This window comes from Rutidosis leptorrhynchoides, chromosome 9, assembly GCF_046630445.1.
Source record: "Rutidosis leptorrhynchoides isolate AG116_Rl617_1_P2 chromosome 9, CSIRO_AGI_Rlap_v1, whole genome shotgun sequence".
NCBI classification, from domain to species: Eukaryota; Viridiplantae; Streptophyta; class Magnoliopsida; order Asterales; family Asteraceae; genus Rutidosis; species Rutidosis leptorrhynchoides.
In genome coordinates this window covers 146,855,973-146,878,121 of record NC_092341.1, presented here as the reverse complement: position 1 = coordinate 146,878,121, position 22,149 = coordinate 146,855,973, and positions in this window count along the sequence as shown.

The window sequence follows — 22,149 nt, the reverse complement described above, 5'->3', positions numbered from 1 at the left end:
CTGCGACTAAAGTTTTAAAATCGAAAAACCGGTCATTAAACGATAAAAACCCCCTTTATAATAATAATACTACCTATATATATTTATATATTTACAAATATAGTTTTAAAAATATAGCGTTAAACTTGGCTAAGATCCTTGTGGAACGAACCGGACTTACTAAAAACTATACTACTGTACAATTAGGTACACTGCCTATAAGTGTTGTAGCAAGGTTTAGGTATTTCCACTCTATAAATAAATAAATAACTTGTTTAAAATTGTATCGTATTTAATAGTCTTTTGTAGTAAAAATATAACTATTTTGTACCCCTTCGCTTTAACATCACATATCTCCAAACTTTGGTACCCAAATTTTTTCAGCCCTATACCGGGTTCCGTCTTCCCGAATATTAAGATGTTTCTCCGATCCTTTAGGTTTTTCATTCTTCAACTTTCCTTATTTTACAACTCCCTACTGCGCCTCCTTTATTTGAGTAGTAAGGTTAGTACGAATAATTATATTCATAGCTTTTACCCGCATAGGTTCTCTGTCCTTTCTATGAAATGTCCCGTTCTTATTGATTAAAAACGTTCCATATTAATTGATTTCGTTGCGAGGTTTTGACCTCTATATGAGACGTTTTTCAAAGACTGCATTCATTTTTAAAACAAACCATAACCTTTATTTCATAAATAAAGGTTTAAAAAGCTTTACGTAGATTATCAAATAATGATAATCTAAAATATCCTGTTTACACACGACCATTACATAATGGTTTACAATACAAATATGTTACATCGAAATCAGTTTCTTGAATGCAGTTTTTACACAATATCATACAAACATGGACTCCAAATCTTGTCCTTATTTTAGTATGCAACAGCGGAAGCTCTTAGTATTCACCTGAGAATAAACATGCTTTAAACGTCAACAAAAATGTTGGTGAGTTATAGGTTTAACCTATATATATCAAATCGTAACAATAGACCACAAGATTTCATATTTCAATACACATCCCATACATAGAGATAAAAATCATTCATATGGTGAACACCTGGTAATCGACATTAACAAGATGCATATATAAGAATATCCCCATCATTCCGGGACACCCTTCGGATATGATATAAATTTCGAAGTACTAAAGCATCCGGTACTTTGGATGGGGTTTGTTAGGCCCAATAGATCTATCTTTAGGATTCGCGTCAATTAGGGTGTCTGTTCCCTAATTCTTAGATTACCAGACTTAATAAAAAGGGGCATATTCGATTTCGATAATTCAACCATAGAATGTAGTTTCACGTACTTGTGTCTATTTTGTAAATCATTTATAAAACCTGCATGTATTCTCATCCCAAAAATATTAGATTTTAAAAGTGGGACTATAACTCACTTTCACAGATTTTTACTTCGTCGGGAAGTAAGACTTGGCCACTGGTTGATTCACGAACCTATAACAATATATACATATATATCAAAGTATGTTCAAAATATATTTACAACACTTTTAATATATTTTGATGTTTTAAGTTTATTAAGTCAGCTGTCCTCGTTAGTAACCTACAACTAGTTGTCCACAGTTAGATGTACAGAAATAAATCGATAAATATTATCTTGAATCAATCCACGACCCAGTGTATACGTATCTTAGTATTGATCACAACTCAAACTATAAATATTTTGGAATCAACCTCAACCCTGTATAGCTAACTCTAATATTCACATATAGAGTTTCTATGGTTGTTCCGAAATATATATAGATGTGTCAACATGATAGGTCGAAACATTGTATACGTGTCTATGGTATCTCAAGATTACATAATATACAATACAAGTTGATTAAGTTATGGTTGGAATAGATTTGTTACCAATTTTCACGTAGCTAAAATGAGAAAAATTATCCAATCTTGTTTTACCCATAACTTCTTCATTTTAAATCCGTTTTGAGTGAATCAAATTGCTATGGTTTCATATTGAACTCTATTTTATGAATCTAAACAGAAAAAATATAGGTTTATAGTTGAAAAAATAAGTTACAAGTCATTTTTGTAAAGGTAGTCATTTCAGTCGAAAGAACGACGTCTAGATGACCATTTTAGAAAACATACTTCCACTTTGAGTTTAACCATAATTTTTGGATATAGTTTCATGTTCATAATAAAAATCATTTTCCCAGAATAACAACTTTTAATTCAAAGTTTATCATAGTTTTTAATTAACTAACCCAAAACAGCCCGCGGTGTTACTACGACAGCGTAAATCCGATTTTACGGTGTTTTTCGTGTTTCCAGGTTTTAAATTATTAAGTTAGCATATCATATAGATATAGAACATGTGTTTAGTTGATTTTAAAAGTCAAGTTAGAAGGATTAACTTTTATTTGTGAACAAGTTTAGAATTAACTAAACTATGTTCTAGTGATTACAAGTTTAAACCTTCGAATAAGATAGCATTATATGTATGAATCGAATGATGTTATGAACATCATTACTACCTCAAGTTCCTTGGATAAACCTACTGGAAATGAGAAAAATAGATCTAGCTTCAAAGGATCCTTGGATGGCTTGAAAGTTCTTGAAGCAGAATCATGACACGAAAACAATTTCAAGTAAGATTTCCACTCGAAATAAGATTGTTATAGTTATAGAAATTGAATTAAAGTTTAAATATGATTATTACCTTGTATTAGAAAGATAACCTACTATAAGTAACAAAGGTTTCTTGATCTTGTATGATTACTTGGAATGGATTTAGAAAACTTGGAAGTAGACTTGCAATCTTGGAAGTATTCTTGATTTTATGAAACTAGAACTTTTGGAATTTATGAAGAACACTTAGAACTTGAAGATAGAACTTGAGAGAGATCAATTAGATGAAGAAAATTAAAGAATGAAAGTGTTTGTAGGCGTTTTTGGTCGTTGGTGTATGGATTAGATATAAAGGATATGTAATTTTATTTTCATGTAAATAAGTCATGAATGATTACTCATATTTTTGTAATTTTATGAGATATTTCATGCTAGTTGCCAAATGATGGTTCCCACATGTGTTAGGTGACTCACATGGGCTACTAAGAGCTGATCATTGGAGTGTATATACCAATAGTACATACATCTAAAAGCTGTGTATTATACGAGTACGAATACGGGTGCATACGAGTAGAATTGTTGATGAAACTGAACGAGGATGTAATTGTAAAAATTTTTGTTAAGTAGAAGTATTTTGATAAGTGTCTTGAAGTCTTTCAAAAGTGTATGAATACATATTAAAACATTACATGTATATACATTTTAACTGAGTCGTTAAGTCATCGTTAGTTGTTTCATGTAAATGTTGTTTTGAAACCTTTAGGTTAACGATCTTGTTGAATGTTGTTAACCCATTGTTTATTATAACAAATGAGATGTTAAATTGTTATATTATCATGATATTATGATATATAATATATCTTAGTATGATATATATACAGTTAAATGTCGTTACAACGATAATCGTTACATATATGTCTCGATTCGAAATCATTAAGTTAGTAGTCTTATTTTTACATATGTATTTCATTGTTAATACACTTAATAATATATTTACTTATCATTTAACATAATTAACTAGGTGTATCAATATCTTAATATGATTCATATGTACCTAGTAAGACGTTGTTATAACGATAATCGTTATATATATCGTTTTCGAGTTTCTTAAATTAATAGTCTCATTTTATGTATATAACTTATTGTTAAAATACCTAATGAGATACATACTTATAATAAAATCATGTTAACTATATATATAACCATATATATTTCATCGTATAGTTTTTACAAGTTTTAACGTTCGTGAATCACCGGTCAACTTGGGTGGTCAATTGTCTATATGAAACCTATTTCAATTAATCAAGTCTTAACAAGTTTGATTGCTTAACATGTTGGAAACACTTAATCATGTAAATAACAATTTCATTTAATATATATAAACATGGAAAAGTTCAGGTCACTACATTCTACTCAAAGCGTCGGCTACCACTTTCGCCTTCCCCGGGTGGTAACGAATCTCAAAATCGTAATCATTTAACAATTCAATCCATCTACGCTGCCTTATGTTCAGTTACTTCTGATTAAATATATGCTGGAGACTTTTGTGGTCGGTATATATGATACTTTTGACCCCATATAAGTAGTGTCTCCAAGTCTTTAATGCAAAGACAACCGCGCCTAATTCCAAATCATGTGTCGTATAATTCTGCTCGTGAATCTTCAATTATCTAGACGCATAAGCAATTACCTTCATTCATTGCATTAATACACAACCGAGGCCTTGCTTTGAGGCGTCACAATATATCACAAAATCATCATTCTCTTCAGGCAATGATAATATAGGTGCCGTAGTTAACTTTTTCTTCAACAATTGAAACGCTTTCTCCTGCTCATCCTTCCATTCAAATTTCTTCTTTTTATGCGTTAATGCAGTCAAGGGTTTTGCTATTTTGGAAAAATCTTGGATGAATCTTCTGTAGTAACCAGCTAGTCCTAAAAATTGGCGTATATGCTTCGGAGTTTTTGGGGTTTCCCATTTTTCACCGGTTTCAATCTTTGCCGGATCCACCTGAATACCTTCTTTGTTCACTATGTGACCGAGAAATTGAACTTCTTCCAACCAAAATGCACACTTTGAAAACATAGCGTACAGTTTTTCTTTCCTTAACAACTCTAGCACTTTTCTCAAATGTTCTTCGTGCTCTTGATCATTCTTTGAGTAGATAAGTATGTCATCGATGAAGACAATGACAAACTTGTCAAGATATGGCCCACACACTCGGTTTATAAGGTCCATGAACACAGCTGGTGCGTTAGTTAAACCAAACGGAATAACCATAAACTCGTAATGACCGTAACGCGTCCTAAAAGCAGTCTTCGGAATATCATCCTCCTTCACCCGCATTTGATGATATCCGAAACGTAAATCAATCTTCGAATAAACTGACGAACCTTGTAATTGATCAAATAATTCATCGATTCTCGGTAGTGGGTAACGGTTCTTTATGGTAAGTTTGTTCAACTCTCGGTAGTCGATACACAACCTGAATGTACCATCTTTCTTCTTGACAAATAAAACAGGGGCTCCCCACGGTGACGTGCTTGGTCGAATGAAACCTCGCTCTAAAATTCCTGTAACTGGCTCTGGAGTTCCTTCATTTCGCTGGGTGCAAGTCTATATGGAGCACGGGCTATTGGTGCAGTTCCTGGTATCAAGTCTATTTGAAATTTAATGGATCGGTGTGGAGGTAATCCCGGTAATTCTTTTAGAAATACATCGGGAAACTCTTTTGTGACGGAAACATCATTGATGTTCTTTTCTTCGGTTTGTACTTTCTCAACATGTGCTAGAACAGCATAACAACCTTTCTTATTAGTTTTTGCACCTTCAAATTACTAATAAGATTTAGCTTCGCGTTGCTCTTTTCTCCGTACACCATTAAGGGTTTTCCTTTTTCTCGTATGATGCGAATCGCATTTTTGTAATAAATGATCTCTGCTTTCACCTCTTTCAACTAGTCCATGCCGATTATCACATCAAAACTCCCTAACTCTACTGGTATCAAATTAATCTTAAATGTTTCGCTAACCAGTTTAATTTCTCGATTCCGACATATATTATATGCTGAAATTAATTTACCGTTTGCTAATTCGAGTAAAAATTTATTATCCAAAAGCGTCAATGGACAACTTAATTTGGTACAAAAATCTCTACTCATATAGCTCCTATCCACACCCGAATCAAATAAAACATAAGCAGATTTATTGTCACTGAGAAACGTACCCATAACAAGCTCCGGGTCTTCCTGCGCTTCTGCCGTATTAATATTGAAAACTCTTCCATGACTTTGTCCATTATTTTTCTCTGGGTTCGGGCAGTTACTCCTAATGTGGCCCGGTTTTCCACATCCATAACAAACAAATGTGGCATTACTTGTTCCGACATTATCTGTTCTTTTATTTCTGTTATTCATTGGGCCATAGACCTCACACTTTCTTGCACCATGGCCATTTCTTTTACACTTAGTGTAAAAAGTTGTGTAGAACTCATTCGGGTGGTACTCTTCACACCTTTGGCATGGCTTTTTCTGATTATTATTGTTATAGGAATTGTTGTTGTTGCGGTTGTCATTGATGTTAGAACGATTGTTGTGGTGGTTATTGTTATTAGGATGGTTGTTTTAGTTGTTGTTAGAACGATTGTTGTTGTGTTGTTGTTGCGATAATTGGTGCGATTGAAGTAGTGATTGTTGTGTTGATTGTTAAAATTGTGACCCTTGTCACTGGTTTCTTCCCACTTTCTTTTGATTTGTTTCATGTTAGCTTCTTCGGCCGTCTGCTCTTTAACTCTTTCCTCAATCTGATTTATGAGTTTATGAGCCATTCGACTCGCCTTTTGTATGGAAGCGGGCTCGTGTGAATTTATATCTTCTTGGATCCTTTCTGGTAACCCTTTTATAAATGCGTCGATTTTATCCTCTTCATCTTCGAATGCTCTCGGGCACAATAAGCACAACTCCGTGAATCGTCGTTCGTATGTGGTAATATCGAATCCTTGTGTTCGTAATCCCTTAAGCTCTACTTTTAGCTAGTTGACCTCGCTTCTGGGACGATACTGCTCAGTCATCAGATGTTTGAATGCTGACCACGGTAGTGCGTACGCAGCATCTTGTCCCACTTGTTCTAGATAGGTATTCCACCATGTTAACGCAGTACCTGTGAAGGTATACGTAGCTTACTTTACTTTGTCTTCTTCAGTACACTTACTTATGGCAAACACCGATTCAACCTTTTCGGTCCACCGTTTTAATCCAATTGGACCCTCGGTTCCATCGAATTCCAGAGGTTTACAGGCAATGAATTCTTTGTAGGAGCATCCTACACGATTTCTTGTGGCGTTATTTGCATTGCTAGATTCAGAGTTATTATTGTTGTTTTGCATTGCAGCCTGTACTGCGGCTATGTTTGCTGCAAGGAAAACACGGAAGTCTTCCTCGCTCATGTTCAAATTCTGACGAGTCGTCGGTGCCATTTCCTTCAAAAATAGCCCAAAAGAATTAAGTTAATCATATAGAATATTAAGAGTAGTCAATAGTATTTCGTAGCATAATATGAACTCATTTATAAAAGCTTTTTCTTTATATTAGCGTTTTATAGTTTTAATTCAGGTAGTACCTACCCGTTAAGTTCATACTTAGTAGCTAATATACCATTCAACTACTACAATTCTATATGAAAAACTGTTATAATAATATTTCGCGTTCAAACTTTTATACAAAAATTTACAAACTTACAATACCGCTATTATACATATAGCATGAAATATAGCACACAATCACTTTGATACAAAATAGTTGTGACAACAATCCTAGTTAATACGCAAGTTGTTCAGCAAAGGCAATAAAAACACGTAATTCATAAGTCCAAAAACAAGTCATGCATTCTGGTTTTACTAAGACTACTTCCCATCCTTGGTCTTGTGGAAAATAACCTTTATGACCATTGGCTAGGCAGCATGTTGTAATGTCGTCAAAAGGACGAGGGTTTCGTAATACCCAACAGCCCCGTAATAATCTAAAAACCTTGTTTCTCACCCCAACTACTGAATCCATCACTTGTGGGAATGTTTTGTTTAACAGTCGTAATCCGTTGTTTTTTTTCTCACTTTGGTGAGAAGCGAACATCACTAACCCGTAAGCATAACATGCTTCTTTATGTTGCATGTTAGAAGCTCTTTCTAACTCACGAAGTCCTAGGTTGGGATATGTTGAGTCAAAATAGGTTCTCAACCCGTAGCGTAAAATTGCATTTGGGTTCCCCGCATTTAACGCTTTAAAGAAAACACGGCGTAACTTACGGTCTCCCCAATGTGATATACCCCATCTTTCAAATGAAAGCCTTTTATAAACTAAGGCATGCCTGGAACGTTCATCAAATGTTCTACACACTAATTTCGCCGTAAATAATTGTGCCAATGAATTCTGACCGACTTTAGACAAGATTTGATCAATCATGTCCCCGGATAGGTCTTCTAAAATTTTTGGTTGTCTATCCTTAACATCCAGTTTTATGTTTTTATACTGTAAAAATAGACGAGAGTTAGATTCGTAAAAGATAATTATCAAATAATACAAGCTATTTTCACATACAACAAGAAAAATACAAGCACACTTATTTTACATATTTTACACCTCATGATTACAACTCTTTATTCTGACTCACTAGTTTCTTCTTCTTCGGACCTGTTTTGTTTTGCTAATTTTCTAAGGATATATGATATTCCTCTAATACGAGCCGTTGTCTTCATAAATGGTTTATAAAAACCTGGTGGCTTAGAGGTTCCCGGGTTATTGTTACAACTTAAGAAATACGGGTGTTGACGATACATATAAAGTTCATCGGGGTTGGAATCAGGTTTCTCTATTTTGATGCCCTTTCCCTCATTATTTTATTTTGCTTTTTCAAATTGGGTCGAGGTAATTTCTATAACATCATCGGAATCCTCATCGGGATCCGATTCATCGGAAAATTGGTAATCTTCCCAATATTTTGCTTCCACGGCGGAAACACCATTGACCATTATTAACTTTGGTCCATTGGTTGAGGATTTTCTTTTATTTATCTGTTTTTCTTTGCTTCCTAATATTTCCTCCTCCAGAACCTCTTCTTCTAGTTCCTCTTCTTCCGGTTCCTCCTCTTCCGGTTCCTCTTCTTCCGGTTCCTCCTCTTCCGGTTCCTCTTCTTCCTGTTCCTCTTCGGGAATTTGTGAATCTTCCCAAAATATATTCGACTCTTCATTATTATTAGGTGAGTCGATGTGATTTGTACTAGAGGTAGACATCTATCACACAATATCAAACACGTTAAGAGATTAATATATCACATAATATTTACATGTTAATAATATATAGTTTCCAACAAAAAGTGTTAAGCAATCGTTTATAAAGAAAACACGGTCGAAGTCCAGACTCACTAATGCATCCTAACAAACTCAGTTAGACACACACTAATGCAATTTCTGGTTCTTTAACACCAATGCTCGGATACCAACGGAAATGTCCCGTTCATATTGACTATGAACGTTCCATATTAATTGATTTCGTCGCGAGGTTTTGACCTCTATATGAGACTTTTTCAAAGACTGCATTCATTTTTAAAATAACCATAACCTTTATTTTTATCGATAAAGGTTTAAAAAGCATTACATAGATTATCAAATAATGATAATCTAAAATATACCGTTTACACACGACCATTACATAATGGTTTACAATAAAAATATATTACATCGAAATAAGTTTCTTGAATGCAGTTTTTACATAATATCATACAAGCATGGACTCCGAATCCTGTCCTTATTTTAGTATGCAACAGCGGAAGCTCTTAATAATCACCTGAGAATAAACATGCTTAAACCGTCAACAAAAATGTTGGTGAGTTATAGGTTTAACCTATATATTATCAAATCATAATAATAGACCACAAGATTTCATTTTTATAACACATCTCACATCAGGCATTTCGCAAACTGCATAGAGACAAAAATTATTCATATGGTGAACACCTGGTAACCGACATTAACAAGATGCATATAGAATATTCCCATTATTCCGGGACACCCATCGGACATGATAAACTCGAAGTACTAAAGGATTCCAAATTCCAGAATGGGGGTTGTTAGTTCCCGTAGATCTACCTTTAGGATTCGCGTCAATTAGGGGCCAGTTCCCTAATTCTTAGGCTACCAAGCTAAAAGGGGCATATTCGGTTTAATAATTCAACCATAAAATCTAGTTTCGATTACTTGTGTCTATTTCGTAAAATATTTATAAAACTGCATGTATTCTCATCCCACAAATATCAGATTTTAAAAGTGGAACTATAACTCACTTTCACAGATTTTTACTTCGTCGGGAAGTAAAACTTGGCCACTGGTCGATTCACGAACCTATAACAAATATGTACATATATATCAAAGTATGTTCAAAATATATTTACAACATTTTTTATTACGTTTTAATGATTTGAGTTTGTTAAGTCAGCAGTCCTCGTTAGTAAACTACAACTAGTTGTCCACAGTTGGATATACAGAATAAAGCAATATATATTATCTCGAATCAATCCACGACGCAGTGTCTACAAGTCTCAGACTCGATCACAACTCAAAGTATATATATTATTTTAGAATCAACCTCAACCCTGTATAGCTATCTCAAACATTACTGCATATAGAGTGTCCATGGTTGTTCCGAAATATATATATAGATGGGTCGATATGATATGTCAAAACATTGTATACGTGTCTATGGTATCCTAAGATTTCATAATATTTATAATACAATATAAATTAGTTAGGATATGTTTAGTCTAGATTTATTACAAAATTTTCGTAGCTAAAACTAGCAAATTTATCCAATTTTGTTTTACCCGTCATTTCTTCGTTTCAAATCCGTTTTGAGTGATTCAAGTTGATATGGTTTCATATTGAACTTAAGTTTATGAATCTAAACAGAAAAAGTATAAGTTTATAGTCTAAAATACAGGTTACAAGTCAATATTATAAGAGGTAGTCATTTCAGTCGAAAGAACGACGTCTTGATGACCATTTTGAAAAACATACTTCCACTTTGAGTTTAACCATGATTTTTGGATATAGTTTCATGTTCATAAGAAAAATCATTTCCCAGAAGAACAACTTTTAAATCAAAGTTTATCATAGTTTTTAATTAACTAACCCAAAACAGCCCGCGGTGTTACTACGATGGCGTATGTCCGGTTTTAGGGTGTTCTTCGTGTTTTCAGGTTTTAAATTATTAAGTTAGCATATCATATAGATATAGAACATGTGTTTATTTGATTTTAAAAGTCAAGTTAGAAGAATTAACTTTATTTACAAACAAGTTTAGAATTAACTAAACTATGTTCTAGTGATTACAAGTTTAAATCTTCGAATAAGATAGCTTTATATGTATGAATCGAATGATGTTATGAACATCATTACTACCTCAAGTTTTGTGGATAAACCTAATGGAAAAGAGAAAAATAGATCTAGCTTCAAAGGATTCTTGGATGGCTTGAAAGTACTTGAAGTAGAATCATGACACGAAAACAAGTTCAAGTAAGATTTCCACTCGAAATAAGATTGTTATAGTTATAGATAATTGAATCAAAGTTTGAGTATGAGTATTACCTTGAATTAGAAAGATATCTTACTGTAAATAAGAAATATTTCTTGAGATTGAATGATCACTTGAAATGGATTTGCAAGATTGGAAGTAAGCTAGCAAGTTTGAAAGATTTCTTGAAGTGTTCTTGAATGGTTGTTTTTATGATGATTAAAGCTTGTAATTGATACTAAAAGATGGTGAAAATGCTTGGAGATGATCAAGTATAATGTTAGGAGTATTTTGAGAGAGAATTTGGAGTGTAAGTATGAGAAAATGGAATGGAAAAATGGGGTGAAATCATAAAAACGGGATTACTTGTTATAAAGAAAAAAAAAGATCCTTAAGTTTGTTTTTAGCTCATTAGTCATAAAAGTTGTTAAATAATGGTTCCACATGTTTTTGACTTTAAGATGGCTGCTAAGAATGAATGATCAAAGGTGTATATACCAATAGTAAATACGTCTAGAAGCTGTGTATTGTACGAGTACGAATACGGGTACATACGAGTAGAATTGTTGATGAAAATGAATGAGGATTTAATTGTAAGCATTTTTGTTAAGTAGAAGTACTTTGATATGTTTCTTGAAGTCTTTCAAAAGTGTACTAATACATCTAAATACACTACATGTATATACATTTTAATTGAGTCGTTAAGTCATCGTTAGTCGTTACATGTAAGTGTTGTTTTGAAACCTTTAGGTTAACGATCTTGTTAAATGTAATTAATTCATTGTTATTATACTTAAATGAGATATTAAATTGTTATGTTAATATGATAACATGGTGTATGAATATATCTTAACACCATATATATATATATATATATATATATATATATATATATATATATATATATATATATATATATATATATATATATATATATATATATATATATATATATATATATATATATATATTAAAATACTATTACAACGATAATCGTTACATATATATTGTTTCGAAATCCTTAAGTTAGTAGTCTTATCTTACTTGTATAGTTCATTATTAATACACTCAATGATATACTTAATTATCATTTTATCATGTTAAATATAGTATATCAATATCTTATTACAATATATATGTATTTAGTAAGACGTTATTATAACGACAATCGTTATGTATATCATTTCGAGCTTCATAATTCAATATTCTCATTTTTATGTATATCACACATTGTTAATATACCTATTGAGATTTTTACATAACATAATCTCATGTTAACCATATATATGTCCATATATATATATATATATATATATATATATATATATATATATATATATATATATATATATATATATATATATATATCATGTCGTTTTTACAAGTTTTAACGTTCGTGAATCGTCGGTCAACTTGAGTGGTCAATTGTCTACATGAAACTCATAACAAATAATCAAGTCTTAACAAGTTTGATTGCTTAACATGTTGGAAACATTTAATCATGTTAATATTAGATATCATTTAATATATATAATTATGGAAAAGTTCGGGTCACTACAACACACTTCCTCAATATAATGACCGCATCCACACGTGTCATTGTGAATCCGAACTACATAAGACTCACTTCCACAATAAGATGACCGAACTACACGCGTCACTGTGAATCCGCATCCACACGTGATCCACCTCCCAAATCTCAACACAAGAATGGTACTCCCATTCCCCATTGGTACTCGCATTTCCTGCTAACGTTATACCATACCGATAAAACACTACTCCCATGATGAAGTTAGTGGACCGAATCACGAACATAACCCACTAATCACCCACGCTCTTTTGGCCTCATACGACAAGTAGTGTAACATCGCGTACTGCTACACCATAGTGAACCCTAACGGAATATACTAACCATCAACATGTCATACCCCGTCCTAATCCATCTGGAAGAAGTCATCAACATTTGGTCGCATTGCGAGGTACTGCCCTAAGTATGCCATGAGCAACTCCATGTAATATCTTTAAAATGAGCAAATGCACAGCGAAAGATTTCTTTCATACCTGAGAATAAACATGCTTTAAAGTGTCAACCAAAAGGTTAGTGAGTTCATAGGTTTATCATAAACAATCATTCCAATAATTTCAATAGACCACAAGATTTTAGATATTAATTGTACACGTAACCCGAGTACAAAATAGTACGCATAACCTGCTAATTAAAAATCATTCATATGGTGAACACCTGGTAACCAACATTAACAAATGCATCTAGAATATATCCAATATACAGGTACACTCATCTGTATATAAAATCGAAGTACTAAAGTATCCATAACCTGAATGGGGTTTATTAGGCCCAATAGATCTATCTTTAGGATTCGCGTCAATTTGGGGGTATGTTCCCAACTTCTTAGGCTACCAAGCTAAAAAGGGTGATATCCGGTATAATAATTCAACCATAGAATGTAGTTTCAAGTACTTGTGTCTATTTCATAAAACAGTTATAAAAGCAGCGCATGTATTTTCAGTCCCAAAATATATATTGCAAAAGCATTTAAAAAGGGAGCAAATGAAACTCATGATACGATATTTTGTAGTAAAAAATATGCATACGATGGAACTGAACAATGCAAGGTCGGCCTCGGATTCACGAACCTATATCATTTATATATATATTAATACATATAATCGTAATCGAACAAGTTTAGATATTATTATTAATTGTTATTTCAGTAACTTGTATGTTTTATTGGTAATTATATTAACTATACTTTTTTATATACTTTAGATAAATAACTAGTATTTATTATGAAAATATTAATGTTATTATGCGATATGTTTTAAATATATTCTTATATAGATATTTGGTAAAATAATATCAATAATAGTAAATAAAAATTTGCATCTTCTTTTGATAATAATAATAATAATACTAAAAGTAATTAGATTTAGTAATGATGCTGCTATTAATAGTTTTGATAATAATACTAATAATAAAAGTAATGTTAGTAATAATAATAATTTTTAATAAAAAGCTAATAATGATACGATAAGAATGTTAGTTTTCATAAAAATACTATTTCAAATAATAATGGTACTTTTAATAAAAATGATGATTCTAATAGAAATTTTAATAGTCATATTAATAATAATACTATAAATTTTAATAATAATAATAATGATAATAATATTAATTATACTAATAATCTTATTTCTAATATTGGTAATAATAATAATTACTTAATAACAATCAATAATAAATAATAATAAATAATAATAATAATAATAATAATAATAATAATAATAATAATAATAATAATAATAATAATAAAAATTAATAATGAAATAATAATAATAAGAGTATTAGTAATAACTACCTCAAAGGAGTAGCCCTTAAAAAAATGCCAAAGTCCAGGTTTGAACCCGCGACGTCCCGCTAACCCGATAACAACCTATTCGTCTTCGGTTCATCAACATAAACCATAACCTCATGATCATCAATAATGATCATCAATATCTTAACCGATCATCATCATCATTAACTTATTATTTCGAGTATCATTATTCATTATCATATATCATATATTATATATCATATATCATCATGTGTAACATCACCATGACATCATCATCGTCATGATCATCATATACTGTGATCATGTGCCCATCATCATACCCATCCATAAACATCACGACATAAACCTCTTCATAATCACCATACATAAACATGATTAACATCATCATCATATTACGTATATCATTATTATCTCATGTCATCCACATCATAAACACATATCCATCATCATCATTAAACCATAATCTTATTATTTTCATGTCCTATTCGTTACCCTCATCATATTAACATTAACTCGTCACTCGAATATCAACCTGAGTAAATTGTGTTCGTTTGAAACAGAAACAGGAACAAGAAATAGCGAGTACAACACAATCATATCATCATCTATCCTTATTCACGTTTAATCCCAACAGAAATATATATGTATATCACGGTTTCATATACAAGTAGCCCAACAGGAAACTTGGGTTGGGTCACGGCCCAATCATAATCGTACACCAACCATAGGCCTAATCATAAAACATAAATGAGATCCTTGGCCCAGCTAAAACACCAACACATAACCGGCCCAAAATGTGATCCAATATCTCGTTTATATTGAATTAGAATGAGCATTAGAAGAGTTATCCTTGGTCCACCATATTTGTTGGATAGCAAGTGGGGATCAGATACCAAAAAAAAAAAAAAAAAAAAAAAAAAAAACAATTTCGATGATGATGGGTAAGGTTAATTAAACGTGATCAAATAAACAACTCAATATCTTTAACAAGTGGGGTTTAGGGTGGGGTTTGTGAGGTTAATGAAAATAATCAAAGCGACACATAATATGAATGGATGTGGGGTTTTCAAATTGGTAATGGTCGGCCATAAAGGCTTACCTAGTCCCACTTGTTAATTTATTACTCACCATAACATCATTCACTCTTAGCTAGTGACAGTTACTAGCCACATACCTTCTTCTTTAGGTAAAAATATTGTAATTGATCTTATATGTAATTCGCGTAATATCTTACCGTTACATATTATATTTAATATTATTAGTTAATAAATATATTAATAATAATAATCTAGTTAATATTAATAATAAAAATAATAATAATAATAATAATAATAATAATAATAATAATAATAATAATAATAATAATAATATTAGTAATAATGATAATAATAATTATTAATAATTGTGTTAATAATGATAATAATAATATTAATATAACAAGTTAATATTAATACATAATTATTTTTATAAAATGAGATATTATAAATTTCTATATGTAATATTTCTAAATTATTTATATTACAATATTAATTCCAACAATTACATTATATAATATTTCAATTTATATTTCAAATTATTATATCTATATGTATATATTTAAAAATATATATATATATATATATATCTTTACAACTTATAGTTCGTGAATCGTCGAAAATAGTCGAGGTTAAATGAATTTACGAAAATAGTTCAAAACTTTTGAGACTCAACCTAACAGACTTTGCTTATCGTGTCTAATTTATATAAAGATTAAGTTTAAATTTGGTTGGAAATTTCTGGGTCGTCACAGTACCTACCCGTTAAAGAAATTGCCTCCCGAAATTTGATCGAGGTCATCATGGCTAACAATAAAAATATTTTCATGACGAATTTGAGTGGTTAAATAGAGTTTTATCATTATGGATTAATATAGATAAAACAATTCGATTATGTGAAGCGTACGAGTGAAGCTGTCACAAAAGATTGAGATAGAGATTTAACTTTTGACGTAGTCACGGTGGATTTCTGGAATTCAAGGAATTTAAAGATAGTCTTTGGAATCTATAAAAGATTTTATTCTTCATTAATCAAGGAAGTTAGGATCCTCTTTGATTAAATGCGGCCATCTGCCTCGATTGCTATGCCTGATATTTTGCTATAAATTCATCCCTTCGTTCCATTATTTTCACAACTCCTATACTTTCTTTCTTAATCCATACTTCCAACGATTGTGAAAGTGCTTAATCCAGTTATGATTATTACAACAATCATCCTTCTATTCCAACTCCCACCGGAGGAATCTGTTTACTTCTACTTCGCTCTTGGGATTGTTGTATTTATAATTCTCCCGTGTCTTTATATTGCTATGCGCATTAATATACACGGTTTGTAATTTCTGTGTTATCATCGGGCTTTATGTTTTCCCTTCTATGTCGGAGCTCCATGCTTTTGTTTTTTTCTCGTCTCTAGGTAAAGCGATTAAGACGTCTCGAATTCGTAAATTAAATCTTTGATTTTCGAATGATCATGGCTAACGTTCTAAGAAAGAAATGGTAATTGCACGATCTGACTTGTTAAATTACCAGAAATTATGGAAGAGATAGAACTATCAAGAATATATTTTTTTGATATGTTCAGAGGTTAATTAGAATGAAAGAGTTATGTAACATGGTACATAATGAGGGTATGATCTGTGAATCATTACGTTCCATTACAAACTCAGCATGACTTACTGTAATATAATCACGTTGGCCGGGCGTCATTATATTATACTAACTCATGCTTCAATTCCTAACACTTCTCCAGAAATCATTCATAATTTAAACTTAGGTTTTACAGAAGTTTCCAATATAATGTAATACAGATAGCACGAAGAGGTATATAATTTCGGACGAGAATATTTTTGAAAATATCTTCAGAAATATTGAAGATATTTATGATGATATTTTAGAATTTCTAAGTTCGACAGTTGATGAAGAAAGATTTTTCGTAAGATTTTAACATGACTTCGGAGCAAGATATTCTCTAAAGATTTCATCGGGTCCATAATTACCTAGATTCTTTGAATATAAGGTTTGGTCCTTGTATTTGTCCTTGGTGTCCTTCATGGTTAGCTCAATCCGTTTTTCAGTACCAAATTTTCTATCGAGCGTTCCCAACATTCCATTCTTTATTATCAAACTTCTAACCATTTAGACCATCTACAATTGTGCTGTTTCCTCTGCATTTAATGCTACTATAACTGAATCATTGGTTATCAATCCGAGGTGGTTTCAAGAGAATTGTGTTTTTAGATGATTAAACGCTGATGGTAATTGTCAAAATACAAAGGATGTTTAAGATGAAATCAAGTGTCAAACTTGAAGAACTGTTTAACTGTAGAAGATGTAACTTATTAACAATATTTTAAATCGAAATGTGTTATAATTAATAGTTCCTACTCTTTTAATACTTTTTTTCAAGGTGGGTAGTCCAATGTTAGTAGTCCAATATACAATATTAGAATTTTAAATATTTAAGATTAGAAGATGACGAAGAAATTTTTACATAATTAATTAATTGGTTACTAATCAATTTTATTTTATTCATTATTTTCTCCATTATGCCACTTGTCAAATCTTGACTTGGATTATGATCGGTCAAAATCCAAATATGAGATTAAATTTGAATTAAAAATGATTATTCTGCGGTGAACGGATACGTATATCTTCAGAGTTGAATAGGATAGTTAACGTCTGTTGAATCGGAATTGAAGAATGTACATATTTCTAGGGTATTACCTACCCGTTAAAATATTCTCATCATTAATAATTTGTACAAAAGAAGTTTTAATTACGATCTTTATGAAAATATACTTACATATATATTTTCTTTAGATGTAATCATGGATTTAATGAGTCAATATGATATTAATCTCATTTGATTTACCATTTGAACGAGAGTACATAATCTCTAAAACATTAAAGATTACATAATCGCCATGTCGAACGAAGATAAATGAGGTAGAACGATACGTAGAACGAAAATTAATCGATGTAGAACATAGATTATGCTCGAGGTATAGATTGTGATATTGAGGTGTGTGATGTTAAGGCTTGGAATGCGGATGTTGTTGTTGGTGGTACTGGTGCTGTCAGTGATGTTGCTGAAGCTGGTAAGTTTTGCACCATATTTTTCAAAGCTATTACTCTGGCGCGAAGTTCGTTGACTTCTTCTATTACTCCGGAATGATTGGCGGTTTGAACAAATGCATGAATAAGGTTCAGAATGGAAGATATTATGTAATCATTGCGAGCTATCGGGGAAATGAGAGTGAAAATGGTGTTTTGGACTGGTTCGCCGGCAAGTGCTTCAGGTTCTTCGTCAAGAGGTGAATTCGTTTGGTGGAAAGGATCTCGTTCTTCGCATTTCTATTGATTAAGTCGACTACAAATCCATCCCCAATTCATTCAGAATTTATGATGACTGATCGGTTGATCCATTCCGATTACACTGTCTTCGGAGCTCGAGTGGAAATCCATATTGGAGTAGCCATCGGAATATGAGGAACTTGAACTAGTAGCGAGTTTCATCTTGCACGGTCATATAAAGTAGTTTCGATAGGAAATAGATTATAGGATTTAGTTTGGTATGCTTCAATACATAATTTACATATGTATATACAATACCAAAATCCCATAAGTCAGAGAGGAAATTTTCGAAAGCTGTCAGGAAAAGTTTATAGTAACAGATATACTAAGATATGAATCTGTCTATATACTATCTATGTAATAAAGGCAATAAGACGTGTCTAGACTTAGGAATGATAAGCAGGTAATTTTCCACTAGCAATGATAAACAAAACTTATAATATGCAGCTAAGGTCGAAGTCCAGACTTGCTAATGCATTCTAACGACTATCAATCAGACTCACTAATGCAAGACCTGGTTCGCTAAGACCATCGCTCTGATACCACATGTCATACCTGTAACATCCCGCCTTTTTCCGTTTACCTTTCCGTTTAACTATTTAAATTCCGTTATATGTTTATAACATCTCCCGTTAATACGCGTTTTAAAAAATATCTCGTTTAGGTAATTCACGCACCTGTAATTGAACTAGAGGGACTAGTTTTGCCAAAGTGCCAAAGAGGTGACTAGCTTTTGACTAGTCAACCCCACCTCCCCATTATTCTTTTTCATTTCATTTCCATTTTCATTAAATACTTTCAAACTTTCTCTCAAACTCCATCTCCAAGAATCATCATCTAAATTCGTTCAACAAAGTTTCAATCAAAACAAATTACATATTTGAACTCCTTGCAACTTCCTCTTCGATTCCATACCGATTACATCTCATTTGGGTAACTTTCTAAAATCACTAGATTTTGTGTTCTTGATGTTTTTAAGTTATAAAGTTGTAAATTAGTGTCTATGGCTCAAGTCTAACATGATTATATGATTTATATGCTCGATTTTGTTGTTTGAAGTAACTAGCTTGAATATGAACTTTGGTGTGTTTGATTTGATGATTTGGTTGCTTGAATGTTGTTAAATGTTATAAATGCATGAATTAAATGTGTTCCTAACATCACTAGCTTCAATTTGATGTGTAGGTTGCTTGAGAAAACTCCATAAACTTGATTAGTGATTTTGGTGAATTTGGGTTAGGGTTTGATAAGCTTGAAATGAATATTTGATGCATTGAATGCCATGAATTATTGTTAGTAAGTAGTTAGTTGTATTGTATGCTTGATTATCTACAAAACGGCGTGTTTTATGTATGCATTAAATGCCCGAATCATAAATGTGCACTTGTAAAATTTGAAGCATTAAATGTGTGCATTGATTGATCATTTGATTTGAAAAGTCGGTTATTGCAAATGATGTTTTTGGTTGTTGAAATGTGCTTAGTCGTGTTCCTTGTCAAATTACCTTTCCAACGATATAAGATACGAGTTCTAAGTGTTTACGGTTTGTGTTTTGTGTTAGTTTGAATGTTTATTTGAGACTTAGAAAACTGAAACTGGCCAGGTACCAGCTCGCGTGTAATGCCGCGGCGCGACATAAGGCGTGTCCAGCTTCTGACCACCTTGTCCAATATACGAAAAATGTTTGGCACGCTATGGACCTCCGATTCACATGAGACTTGTTCTAACATGCTTATATATGAATAAAAACCTCAGAAAAATAATTCGGGACCCGACCCAAACGTGTTGACTTTTTCATTGACTTTGACCGACCAAAGTTTGACTTTTTGTCAAACTTAACCAAATGATTATGCAATCCTTCTAACTTGTTTCTATACTTGTATCTTGCATGAAACTTGGACAATTTGATTCACATGCTACATAATAGAGTCGTAACGAGCCATAGGACTAATTGAACATCTTTGACCTATTGTGTTTATCGTTATTGATACGACCTATTTGTTTAGGTCAAGACTAGCATTGTTCTTTGCACACGTTACTTGTTGAAGTACTTATTACTCATGTACACAAGGTGAGATCATAGTCCCATCTTTCAAACAACTGTTATGCTTTAAACTATGGGATGAGAAACATATACGTATCATGCTCTTACACTTTGAACACAAGTACGAAAATGAACATTCCACGTACGGGTTTGAACAAAAATCCTCAATTCAATTATCATTAGTTAAACTTGCAGGGTGTAAACGTGAACTTATATTATGTGATCACATGGGCTTGACGAGCCTCATTCGGACGGTTCGCTACCGTTAGTGGATGAAATATATTTTCGGGTCTAGTGTATGTTCTAACACTTCGCAAAGGGTGCAAAACAGTTAAGTTTGATAATTGGGTGCCCGCGAAACAAATAACAACTTTGGAATGCAAATGATTTTGATAATCATAATATATTAAATCTTGTAGTTCAAATGCAACGTTTACTAAAACACCTATGATTTCACCAACATTTTCATTGACAGTTTTCTATATGTTTTCTCAGGTCCTTGAATGCTTAAGGATACATGCTTCCGCTTACTTTTTGATACTTGCTTGGATGTCGAGTATACATGCATTGTTGGAGCGTCTTTTGACTACTTTTATAAATTGTGTCGCATAGGTTTCATTTGTACGTTAAACATTGTAATGTAACTAGTCTTTTGAACTACATTTGTAAACTTGAAACATCCTTTTACTTATGAAATGAATGCGACATATTTTGGTCAAAGGTCATGTTAAAGACTTATGACCACGTAACGGGACCTAAGTAGTCGGCGCCGTCAAACATGATTTGATCGGGTCGCTACAATACCCTGTCCTAATCCATCTGGACGAAGTCATCAACATTTGGTCCCATTGCGAGGTACTGTCCTAAGTATGCCATGAGCGACTCCATGTAATATCTTTAATATGAGCAAATGCACAACGGAAGATTTCTTTCATACCTGAGAATAAACATGCTTTAAAGTGTCAACCAAAAGATTGGTGAGTTCATAGGTTTATCTTAAACAATCATTCCAATAATTTCAATAGACCACAAGATTTCAGATATTTAATTGTACACGTAACCCGAGTACAAAATAGTACGCATAACCTGCGAATTAAAAATCATTCATATGGTGAACACCTGGTAACCGACATTAACAAATGCATCTAGAATATCCCCAATATACAGGTACACTCATCCGTATATAAAATCGAAGTACTAAAGCATCCATAACTTGGATGGGGTTTGTTTGG